The following is a 13,098-nucleotide window of genomic DNA, read 5'->3' on the forward strand; positions in this document are numbered from 1 at the left end:
CCTGCTCTGCCACCGTTGCACCTTGGCTGCAGTCTACTATTTGTGCTTGTGCTGGCCTACTCTAATAGCACATATGAAGTCCATAACATACATACCAAGAAGGGTAAGAGTAGCTAATGCACAGAAGCAACACGTCCTTTGGGTTTCCCCTTAAATTACACATTCTTATTGGAAAATATATATTGATTTTCCTTCACTACTATTGGGTGTAAATCCTAGAAACCCCCCAGCAACACCATTTTCACCATAAATGTACTAATACTGAAGGTGGCTTTGTCCTGTAAGAACAATTAAGGATGGGCAGTAGCTGTGGATGGACATGTAGAAATGCAAACATATTAAAACTTATCAAGAATAAACAGGATATTGAAACTAAATAGGTCATAAAAAATAAACATTCACAGTTTTTTTTTGTTTTTTAACTTATATACTCCAGAGGTTTTGCAACCATTATAGCTAAACTTGCATTATTTGTTCAATCACTACATGGCTTCGAATATTTGAGATCAAAAATTGAAATACCAATCAAACCTTGGGAAAATGAACAAGATATTTATTTGGAATATCTTACAAAAGTATTGCTCTTCATTGAGGTGTTGGCATGGAATATAGGTTAGAATGTAACTGTAGACTGGTGGAAGATTAGAAACAAAATCAGAATATATGAGAATTGATCCATTTTCTTTTCACCCATGCAAATATTGTATAATTCACATTATATGTGTCTATGACATTTCAATGGTTTGAACATTAGTTAAATCTCAATTGTAATAAAAGATTCTGTACCAAATCTATTAATTTACATTGTTTATGAGGTGTTACCCGGAATAACGCTCAAGAAAGCAAAGTGAAAGTCTAAACAAAGATTTCCTTTGTTAAATACTGCATTTGAAATAGAATACAGTGTACTAAAGGAATATATAGAATTTCAAAGGAACTTTGTAAGTTTTGGGACACATTTTACAAAACTATAAAGCATAAACAATTATAAATCTCATATTTTTGGTGGACCACATCAGCAGTTAGTCAGTAATTGCAATGCTGGATTAAACAGTTGATGATTCATCAGTAAGAACTTCCCCTGTGCACAAACTCAAAGGTTTCAAGTATTCTTTAAATTTAGTATTTAACTTTAAATCATCTAATAAACATTTACTTATTGTGTACTAAGTTAAACTACATGTAATTGTCTAACTTTGTTTAATTTCCAATGTTTCTAAACCCATCTATTGTAACCGTCAAAAGCATTCGGTGTTGTCAGTGAGATGGTAATGAGGTGATGTCATCAGCAGACGAGACCCAGGGCTCTCATGCTTCTTTCGCATAATATATCACCCGGCTTCGATAACGTCTTCACGGATGCGTCTTCACTAAAACCCAGGTTTGAGTTACTGGGACACTTTGTTAGGACTGACTAGCCTTCCAGTTTTGTTAATGAAAAACAAATCTCTGACAGGAATGTCTGAACTGCTTTTCCACGGCACTATTTTTCTCTGGCGCATTACTGGATTCTAACGAATCTAACAGGACTGAGAAACCGTGTAAAGATTTGCAAGAAGTAAAATGAGGCTGGCAGGTCAGCAGTATGTTTAGAGTGATAGAAGACACAAGGTGAGGGAATCTTTAAGAAATACCTTGTCAATTTGCTGTGGAATGGAATGTTCGAAATGTGTCAGGTCTGCTCTCGGGCATTTTAGTATGATTGGGTTTTTTAACTAAGCTAACAGAAGTTTTAAACGGATTTTCACTATCATCATTGTATTGTGGTTATTTTAAAACTAAATGAATTGAGTAAAGTCTGTAATTCATTACTGGGGGATATTGTATAGTAACATATGTGTACAATAAAACACACGTGAAAATGCATTGGAAGATGAAGGAGAGGGAGCCCTAGGTACCGTTCATAACCCATCAGCAGAGCAGTTTAGACTGGACGCCTGCATGATTTTATAACAATGTTGGTAGTAGAAAACTAAGCAGTAAATTCCTTCAATTAAATTAATGCAAGTATGCTCTTTGCTGTAGTACTTCAAGTTTTCATAACCATTCATTGTACAGTATTTTTAATCTTAGGCTGTTATATAAGATGTGGAAAAATAATATCTTTTGGAAATTTTTATTGGCCTGTAATGAAGCTGTCTTTTGGCAAAAAAATATATTTTGGCAAAACTAACCTGGGAATATATTTAAGTTTACAAGCTGAATGATAGAAGGCCTGCTTTGCAGTCATTTGCTGACAGTCCACTCATTTTCTACTTTGATAAATGACCATAGTTCTGTGAGCTAAGATTGCCTTCAATTATTGATTATTGTGGGGTTTTTTTTTGGGATGCTGCAATAACTTTTGGCATGATCCATCTTCCGGAATAGTAGATAATCTTTGATAAATACTTATGGTGATTTGAGATCAAGTGAAAGAGGAGTTCAGATGCATTTTGCTCAGTTGAAAGCTGAATTAGTGCTAAACTTTTTCAGCCCTGACTGGGAATATTCTTCACTTGAAATGAAAGTCTGCTGTAATTTAATAAGGTTAACAATTTAGAATGGCAGAATTGTTAATGCCAATCTTTTAAATGCAATTAGTGTGCTAAAATATTTTATTGCTGTTCATAACGTCTTTGAGCAAAAATGCACCAATTGTTACATTTAATGTTGATCTTTTTCTTTATTGACACATATGAATATTGTTCATAATGCATATTGGTTTGTTTAGATGACAAATGCTCACCTGGGCAAAGTAAGGCATTAAATAAGTATTGTTACTGCCTTATTTTGGACAGAAGTTTAGTGCATGGGGAGCAAGGTAATGGTGAGATAATAGGTGTCTACAAATCATTTTGGGATCCTTGTCCTAGAAAGGGTCTACATATAAAATATTGGAGGTTGATGAGTTATAATATTGTGACACTGCCAGACTTAATTGGTGCAAAACCACATTCAAAGATGCATGCTGATAGAATGAGTGGAAGGTAAAGTAAGATGTTGTAAATTTACTTTTGATTTTAATTGAGAGCTGGTTGTTAATTTTGGTTACTGGTGAAACTATTGTAAGATTTGCTGTAGGAAAAAGATAAGAAGCTTGTGAATATAAACAAAAATGTGGTAACTTATTCAATGTTTCCATCCATCTGTTGGTTCCAGTTGGTGTAGTTTACATAATATTGACATCACAATATTTACACAGATTGTATCTTGCCCTTTTTCACCCATCAAACCTTTTGTTGGAAATATAAAAAAAAAGTGAACAGTTTCTTCACCAGTCTGTTGACTCTTTGGATGTTGTCAGTGGTTTTGCTTTGGCTTTTGTGTCTTCTCTCAATGATGGATGAACATTCTCATCAGACTGTCAGTTACAGAATCACTGATAGATCCTTCATCTCCTTGTTGTTTTCTTCTGCACATATTCCTTCATCATTAGTTTATACATTATAGGAGTTGTGCACATGTAGTTATTCTTGACTTCTGTACCTCTTTAAGTACTTCTGCCCCTTGCTTGAATGACTGGATGCCTGGACTGTTCTGAAAGGCCAAAGATTTGAACATTGCATCCTATCTTGATTTCTTTACTTGATCTAAGATTTTATCTGATACATTTCTCCACTCTGTACACATATTTTGCCTTCACCAAATCTAGCCTTTCATCTGGTCCAGGTGACTTATTTACCCTTGGGCCTTTCAGCTTTTTGAGTACCTTATCCCTCGTAATAGTAACTGCACTCACTGCTCTTCCCTCACTCCCTTCATCATCTGGCACACTGCTAGTGTCTTCCACAGTGAAGACTGATGCGAAATATTCATTAACTTCATCTGCCACCTCCTCGTCTCCCATTATTATTTCTCTGGCCACATTTTCTAGCAGTCCTATATCCACTCTCATCTCTCTTTTATTTTTTTTCAGACTTGAAAATGCTTTTACTATCCACTTTGATATTGTGTGCTAGCTTGCTTTCATATTTCATCTTTTCCCTCCTTCTAATGATTCTTTTAGTTGCTTTCTGTAGGTTTTTAAAAGCTTCCCAGTCCTCTTATCTTCCTGCTAATTTTTGGTTTGTTGTATGGCCTCTCTTTTGTTTTTACATTAGCTTTGACTTCCTTTATCAGCCACGGTTGTACTATTTTATCATTTGAGTATTTCTTCATTTACTTTGGCCAACTCCTCTCTTATACCACTGTAATTTCCTTTTCTCCACTGAAATACTGCTATGTCAGACTTTACTTTCTCCCTATCAAATTTCAAGTTGAACTCAATCATATTGGGCTCACTGGTTCCTATGGGCTCTTTTACATTAAGCTCTCTTATTGCCTCTGGTTCATTATATAACATCCAATCCAGTACAGCTGATCATCAGTAGGCTCAATGACTAACTGCTCTAAAAGACCATCTCGTAGGCATTCAACAAACTCTCTCTTGAGATCCATTACCAACCTGATTTTCCTAATTGATATGCATGTTAAAATCTCCCATGACTATCATCACATTGTCCTTTTGACATGCCTTTCCTATTTACTGTTGTAACTGGTGGTCCACATCCCAGCTACTGTTGGGACACCTCTATATAACTGCCATCAAGGTCCTTTTACCCTTGCAGTTTCTTAATTTAACCCACAAGGATTCAACATCTTCTGATCCTGTGTCATATCTTTCTACTGATTTGATGCCATTCTTTACCGGTAGAGCCACATCACCCCCTCTGCCTATCTTTCTATCCCTCTGATACAAAGTGTGACCTTGGTCATTCAGCTCCCAACTACAACCATCCTTCAGGCGTGATTCAGTGATGGCCACAACATCATACCTGACAACCTGTAATAGCGCAACAAGATCATCCACTTTATTTCTTATACTCCGTGCATTGAGGTATTACACTTTGAGTGCTGTATATGCTGCCCTTTTTGATTTTTGCATCCCTAATGCACTGATACTCACCATGCTGGCTGCAATTTTGTCCTATCATCTGCCTGCCCTTCTTAACAGTCTGACTGCAAAGCTATCTTTGCTCTTTTACCATCCGTCCTATCCTGAGTCCCTTCACTCCGGTTCCCACCCCCCGGCCTGATTAGTTTAAACCCTCCCCAGCAGCTCTGATAAACCTGCCCACAAGAATATTGCTCCCTCTCGGGTTCAGGTGCAACCCGTCCCTTTTGTACAGGTCATACCTCCCCTAGAAGAGATTCCTGTGATCCAAGAACTGAAACCCTGCCCCCTGCACCAGCTTCTCAGCCACATATTTACCTGCCAAGTCGTCCTGTTTCTACCCTTGTGGTAGTGTGGCACCAAGATGTATCCTGTCTAACAAAATGGGCCAAATGAATTGCAGCTTGCCATCATGCCCTAGTGCCTTTAATAAGTTAATGCAAAGGTTAACCACAATTTACCTTTTGGTGGTAGTACAAGATACAGCGCATCTTTCTAATTACCAGGAGTAATTTTCCATTACTACCAGAACATGTTTTCTCACTGTGGGTCTTTGAAATGGCCAGCAAGCCACTTTTACATCTGGTCCAGTGGCCTTAGAACCTCTGGAATTCTGACATTGGACAGACATTGACTGTTTTTTAAATATCTTGGTCCAGTCCATGCTGTATATTAAAGCACAGGCTGTTACCTTCATATTCCCCATACGCATACTGGGAATGTAGCTGGTCTAGGAATGGTCCTGGAATAAAAATTATACAGTATTTCTCGTGACAAATCCCTGGTTCATAGAATGACATCTGTGACAGGGTTGAATTATATCACTTTGCCTAAATGTGATTTGTTTCTGCCAATCATGGGATATATGTACAACCAATATTGTATTTGCTTAGATGAAATTTCCCGAGCTTTAAGCGCTAAGTTATTAGAGACTACTGTAAAAATAAAATTATCTTCCTTCCACTTTTACCCCTTTATACAGAAACTTTGGGGATGGTATCTACTGCGACATTTGTTCTAAAGCCTGATATTGTCTGCTGTAATTATACCAAAGTGTAAAATGACCCTTTTGTCTCCTCATTTCTGCAATGTTGGGGATGGTTGACTTTTGTGTAAGATGGCTTGCAAATCTTCGTGTGGTCTGGCACGAAGGTAGTGCCAGATGAAGTTAATAGAAGATTGTAGAACCAAACAAACCCCAAAGGCCCAGTGCATTTTTCTTTCTGTCTGTGTGTAATTTATTTACTCTTCATCTGCATATGGGTGGTGAATGCAATTGGTCACTTGTGACCTCCATGAGCACTGAATGGCTCCACGATTTTGCTTGAAATGTGACACATAATTTTTAACTTTTGCTGTTATGTTTACCCAAGAATGATTTATTACTGAGACAGCTTTTGCACTTGTCATTTGTCTCTTGTGGCTTTTCACTGCAATAACACAGTTTTTCATTTTGTTACAGCCAATGGTGATAACGTGGTTGTTAGGTATGAAAATAACCAAGTAGTAAAATCCCCGAGGAATCCAGATCAATAATGCTTTCTGGCCTTTAGGCATTTGGAACTGCTTGATAGACAAGGTATACCAGCATCCAACTTTTGTCCCATGTTCTGCTGTGGAGAAAATCACCTTTATGTTTATAGAATCTTTTAAAACCCTTCCTGTTTTCTTCCTTTCATTGATGACATTTTCATCAAAGATTGGTGAATATCCTGCTCATTATGGCAAGAAAAAAAATTGGAAACAGTTTCTCCCCACTTAATCATTTCAGGTATACATGGAAGCTTTTTGATTTTTCACTGAGGTAGCAGCATTTGATCTCCCTTACCTAAATTGATTTGATCATGTGATAGTGACAGCAACTTCATTGAAGATTTTGCTCTTGCTAACTCACCATCGCAAGTAGGGTTGCCAACTGTCCCGTATTAGCCTGGACATCCCGTATATTGGGCTAAATTGGTTTGTCCCATATGGGACCGCCTTTGTCCCATATTGCCCAGCTAAGATAAACGGTTCGTAAGCCGAAATGGCGTAAAGCGCAGAAGCAATTACCATTAATTTATATGGGAAAAATTTTTGAGCATTCCCAGACCCAAAAAATAACCTACCAATTCATACCAAATAGCACATAAAACCTAAAGTAACACTAACATATAGTAAAAGCAGGAACGATATGATAAATACACAGCCTATATAAAGTAGAAATAATGTACGTACAGTGTATCAGAATCGGAAAGATTAAGCCAAAACCGATTTGTAGAAAAAAATCGGCATGTACACGCATGTGCACACAGGTGCCTGTGCAAGGTTTCATGGTCATGGTAGTCTTTCTCAAGTGTCCTGTATTTGACTGCTATTTTTGTCCCTTATTTGGGAGTGAGAAAGTTGGCAACCCTAATCGCAAGTCTTGGGATGTAGGCAGAAAAGTACTTTTTGTCACCTAGTTCTTTGTTGAAGGTCACTTTTGTAGTTGCCACAGAGATTGCAACTCTTGTCCGACTTGAGGACCACCAGAATGACTGGACTCTCTTCAACTTTCACCCGCACCTCATGTTATCCTGGTTTCTTTTGCTGGTTTGCCACCTGCCTCTTGAGGGCCTAGAAAACAGGTTGAGGCCTTCTGCTTATCAGATTTGCACCCTGTCGATTGCAAAAATAGGTTTTGTAACCCTAAAAGAAACCTTATTCAAGATTGTGTAATGCAAGCACGAGGAAATCTGCAGATGCTAGAAATTCAAGCAACACACAAAAAATGCTGGTGAACGCAGCAGGGCAGGGAGCATCTATAGGAAGAGGTACAGACGATGTTTCGTCAGGACTAACTGAAAGAAGAGATAATAAGAGATTTGAAAGTGGGAGGGGGAGATCTGAAATGATAGGAGAAGACAGGAGGGGGAGAGATGGAACTAAGAGCTGGAAAGTTGATTGGCAAAAGGGATACGAGGCTGGAGAAGGGAGAGGATCATGGGACGGGAGGCCTAGAGAGAAAGGGGTGGGGGAGGGAAGCCCAGAGATGGGCAAGTTATAGTAAGAGGGACAGACGGAGAAAAAAGAGAGAGAGAGAGGGAGAGAGAGAAAAATAATAAATAAATAATGGATGGGGTATGAAGGGGAGGTGGGGCATTAACGGAAGTCAGAGAAGTCAATGTCATGCCATCAGGTTGGAGGCTATCCAGACGGAATATAAGGTGTTGTTCCTCCAACCTGAGTGTGGCTTCTTCTTTACAGTAGAGGAGGGTGTGTATAGACATATCAAAATGGGAATGGGACGTGGAATTAAAATGTGTAGCCGCTGGGAGATCCTGCTTTTTCTGGCGGACAGAGCATAGGTGTTCAGCGGTTAATGTCATTTCCAGTACAGAAGTGAAAAAGAGAACGAAGTAATGGTTACTCTGCATGATGCTGCATGTAAAAAGCACAATAAATATAAATGTGTAAGGGAGCTTACATTGATTATTTGTACATAAAGTGACGCTATGTACATGAGTGTCTGTAGATAAGGTGAACGACAGGAAATGATAAAGTAGTTATGGTGGGAGGTGTGGTAGGGTGGGTCAGTGGGTGAAGGTGTTGATTAGCTTTTCTGCTTGGGGGAACTAACTGTTGTTGAGTCTGGTCATCCTGGCATGGATGCTATGAAGTTTCCTCCCTGATGGGAGTGGGACAAACAGTCCATGGGCAGGGTAGGTGGTCCCTTTATGAAGTTGCTGTTCTTTTTCTAGTACCTTTCTGTATATATGTCCTTGATTGCAGGTAGGCTGGTGCTAGTGATTCACTGGGCAGTTTTGGCTATCCGTTGCAAAGCCTTTTTGTCTGCTACATTGCACTTTCTGTACTGTGCCGTGATACAGCATGTTAGGATGCTTTCTACTGAGCAACTATAGAAGGCCATGAATATTGATGTGCATAGTCCAGCTCTCTTCTGCCTCCGCAAAAAGTAGAGGCATTGGTGAGCTTTCGTGATTGTGTGGGATGTGCTCTGGGACCATGAGATGTTGTGCAAGATGTGAACTTCCAGGATTTTGAAACTGCTTGCAGTTTCTACTGCTGCACCAGGAAAGAGGGGGTGAGTGCAGCAAGTTCTTCTGAAGTCAATAACTATTTCCTTTATCTGTTGACATCTGTTGGCATGTGGGGACAGCAGCCTGGATGATTGAAGTGCTGAAAATGTCAGTGAGCTGGTGAGCACACCCCTCGAGTAGTCAGCCTGGGATGTTGTCTGGCTTGGCAGCCTTCTGTGGGTTGACACTCTGCATGCTGTTACAGACAGTGGCTGCTCACCTGGGAGGGGGTACCTTTCATGGCTGGCATGTATGCCTCGAGGCATGCATAAAAGTTGTTTAGACTGTCATGGAGTGCGGGGAGGCATCACTGGTACAGTCAACACTGTTTTTCCTAATGTCCTTGATGTGCAGCTACATATGCCAGAGATTGTTATTGGACAGGTGTTCCTGATTTTTTTGTGCGTAGGCCGTATTTGCTGCCTACGATGAGACTTCTGGCTGATCTGAGAGCTGGAGTGCATCCTTGCATTCAGCCACAGTTTCTGGTTCAGCTGTGAGCTGACATTTCTTGAGGTACTGATGTTGTCTACACATTTGCAGAGGTATGTAGCCAGTGACAGATGAAGCATCTTCCTCAAGATCTGTGTCTTCTCCTTTCTGGTAGTTTCCTTGAACATCTGCCAGTTAGTCCATTCAGAACAAGCAGAGAGATTGCCTCATTAGGCCATACACTGATGGACCTCTTGACTGGTTTCTCCATTTTCAGCAGCGGTTGGTATGCTGGGATTAACATAAAGGAGATGTGGACAGAATCAGTGTTGGGGTGAGGCACCTCTCTACCAAAAGAGGTGTAAGGCTTTCCTTCCCTCCACTAGCCTGCAGTTCACCCTTGGGCAAGGTGTAGCACCTGCCCCCACCCATCAGGGTCACATCAAGCCATGGGAGCAGATGGTGGATGGTTGTATGAGCAACTGGTGCATAACACAAGTTCTGGTTATGCAATCACTCATGGCAGGTAAACCTATTTGAAGAGCATTGATAATAGCTGGGGTCACTCGTTTTGTAAAGACATTGCCAGAAGAAAGCAATAGCAAACCACTTCTGTAGAAAAATTTGCTTCGGATAGTCATAGTCATAAACTATGATTGCTCATGTCTTATGACAGATTGCAGTGGTAGGTAACCATGGCTGACGGGAGAAGTAAAGGACTACATAAAAGTTAAGGAAAGGGTGTATGAGGTAGCACAAGTGAGAGGGAAGTTGAATGATTGGGAAGCTTTTGAAATCCAACAAAAGGCAACTAAAAAAGCTATAAGAAGGGAATAGATGAAATATGAGGGCAAACCAGCCAATAATATAAAGCAGTGTACTAGAAGTTTTTTCAGTTATATAAAGAATAAAAGGGAGGTGAGAGTTGATATTGGACCATAGAAAGTGTTGCTGGTGAGGCAGAAATGGGGGACAAAGAAATGGCAGATGAAGTTAATGGGTACTTTGCATCAGTCTTCGCTGTGGAAGCACTGGCAGTCTGCCAGAGGTCCGTGAGTGTCAGGAAGCAGGTGTGAGTGCCATTGCTATTATAAAGGAAGAAATACTAGGAAAACTGCAAGGTCTTATGGTGGACAAGTCACCTGGACCAGATGGACTACATCCCAGAGTCCTGAGAGAGGTTGCTGAAGAAATAATGGATCCATCGGTTATGATCTTTCAACAATCACTTGATTCTGGCATGGTCCTGGAAGACTGGAAGATTGCAAATGTCATTCCACTCCTTAAGGGAGGAAGGCAAAAGAAAGGAAATTATAGGCCAGTGAGCCGAACCTCAGTGGTGGGGAAAGTGTTGAAGTCTGTTATTAAGGATGAATTTTTGTGGTACTTGGAGACTAATGATAAAATAAGTCGGAGTCAGCATGGTTTCTGGGTTTCTATCAAGGGAATTCTTGCTTGACAAATCTGTTAGAGTTCTTCGAGGAAGCAACAAGCAAAGGAGAGGCAGTGGATATCATTTACTTGGATTTTTAGAAGGCATATGATAAGGTGCCACACATGAGGCTACTTAACAAGATAAAATCCTATGGCATTACAGGAAAGATATTGGCATGGATAGAGGAATGGCTGACAGCTAGGTTGGCTGCCAGTCACTAGTGGTGTTCCGCAGGGGTCACTATTGGGACATCTACTATTCACATTGTTTGTCAGTGATTTGGATAATGGAATTGATGGCTTGTGGCAAAGTTTGCGCATGATATGAAGATAGGTGGAGGGTTAGGTAATGCTGAGGAAGTAATGTGATTGCAGCAAGACTTAGACAAATTGGAAGAATGGGCAAAAATGTGCGGATGGAATACAGTGCTGGGAAATGTATGATAGTGCATTTTGGAAAAAGGAACAATAGTGTGGACTATTATCTAAATGGGGAGAAAATTCAAATGTTAGAGGTACAGAGGAACTTAGGAGTCCTTATGCAAGACTCCCAGAAGGTTAATTCACAGGTTGAGTCTGTGGTAAAGAAGCAAATACAATGTTGGCATTTATTTCAAGGGGAATAGAATATGAAGACGAGATAATGCTGAGCCTTTATAAAGCACTAGTCAGGCCATACTTGGAGTATTGTCAACAGTTTTGGGCCCCATATTTCAGAAAGGATGTGTTGTCATTGGAGAGAGTCCAGGGGAGGTTCACAAGGATGATTACGGGAATGAAGGGGTTGACATATGAGGAGCATTTGGCAGCTTTGGGCCTGTAGTCACTGGAATTTAGAAGAATGCAGGGGGAATCTCATTGAAAACTGCTGAATGTTGAAAGGACTAGATAGGGTGGATGCAGAGAGGATGTTTACTGTGGTGGGAGTATCTAGAACTAGAGGATACAACCTGAAAATTGAGAGGTGACCTTTTAGTACAGAGACAAGGAAGAATTTTTTTTTTGTGCCAGATAGTAGTGCATCTGCCACGGACTGCGGTGGGGGCTTCGTCGGTGCATATATATTTAAAGCGAAGTTGATAGTTTCCTGATTGGTTAGTGCTTCAAACGATATGGCAAGAATGAAGGTATATGGGGTTGAGTGGGATCCGGGATCAGCCATGATGGAGCAGAGTCGATGGTCTGAATGGCCTAATTCTCTCTTATGTCTTATGGTCTTATAATGCAGCAATTTTCACTGCTGGCTGCGTTTATTCAAAATCCTGACAGTTCACTGCTATATTTGTCTTGGAAACACCATTGCTATCCTTCTTGCATTGCCTGTAACATATATTTTGCTTTAAGGTATTTGTAATGTGAAACATCTATGGAGCCTTTCCTGTGATTGTTTTTCACTGCCTTTCTGCCACTATATCAGTGAACAGTTGTTACGTATTGTCATTATACTCTGCCTGGTTTTGCTTGCTACATTTTGTGTCTTCAATTGTTTGCCCTAAGTTAGTACAATTGAGTTGAATTGTACCCCTGACAACAGGCAGGGCTTCCTATTAAAACTGCAGTTTTTGGTCCAGGCCTATTGAAGAAGACAATGATGTTACTTACTGTGTATATACAACAGGTGCCGCCCAAATTACTTGTGCATCTCCAACAGCATTAAGCCCAGTCACAAAGAAATCCCATAATGACCAATCTATAAATACCCTAAAATGAAAGCATTGAGCCAAATTATTTGATTGCATTCATCATTAACTATTTCTTCAGGCTTTTAACTGTGAGTACCAAAGTTAAAGCTCTGATAGGTTAAAATAACTTTTGAGCACTATGAAATCAAATCACCTTTGAGGAGTGAGCAAGATAACCAATTGCCTACCAGTGTAATGAATGGCCTTTTCTCATTCCCAAGCATAAAGTTTTGTATGATGTTGTTTACACTTGTCTCTTGTATATTATTATTAATTTGCAAATCACTGTCTGTGAAAGAGAGTGCCTTACTTTCCATGCAGGGAACCATGAGAACATTCTCTTCTCAATTTTTCAATAAAAGTGGACACTGCACTTTTTACTTGGGTTGAAGTAAAATTCTCACCTTGCAGTTTCATATTTAGAATATTCATTTTGTCATACAGATCGGCTAGGTATGCCACATCCCCACGTAGAAGTTCAGTCTTGTTTCCCAAGTTTTCGTCTACTTTGATCAAAAATTCAACCACAGTTAAAAATAAACAATTTAAGCAGGCGTCTTTTGACAGCCAAAGC

General features: G+C 39.8%; 1 protein-coding gene across 1 annotated transcript in view; it reads left to right on the top strand.

Annotated features, from left to right (window-relative positions):
* Positions 1-1,355: 1,355 nt before the first annotated feature.
* The window catches only part of znf469 (zinc finger protein 469), a 434,364-nt gene continuing 422,621 nt past the window's right edge, over positions 1,356-13,098 (top strand). Inside the window, exon 1 of the mRNA XM_072279066.1 lies at positions 1,356-1,611. The gene's annotated coding sequence lies outside the window, so the exon portion shown is untranslated. The remainder of the gene's footprint in view (positions 1,612-13,098) is intronic.

Source organism: Mobula birostris, chromosome 15, assembly GCF_030028105.1.
Source record: "Mobula birostris isolate sMobBir1 chromosome 15, sMobBir1.hap1, whole genome shotgun sequence".
NCBI lineage: Eukaryota > Metazoa > Chordata > Chondrichthyes > Myliobatiformes > Myliobatidae > Mobula > Mobula birostris.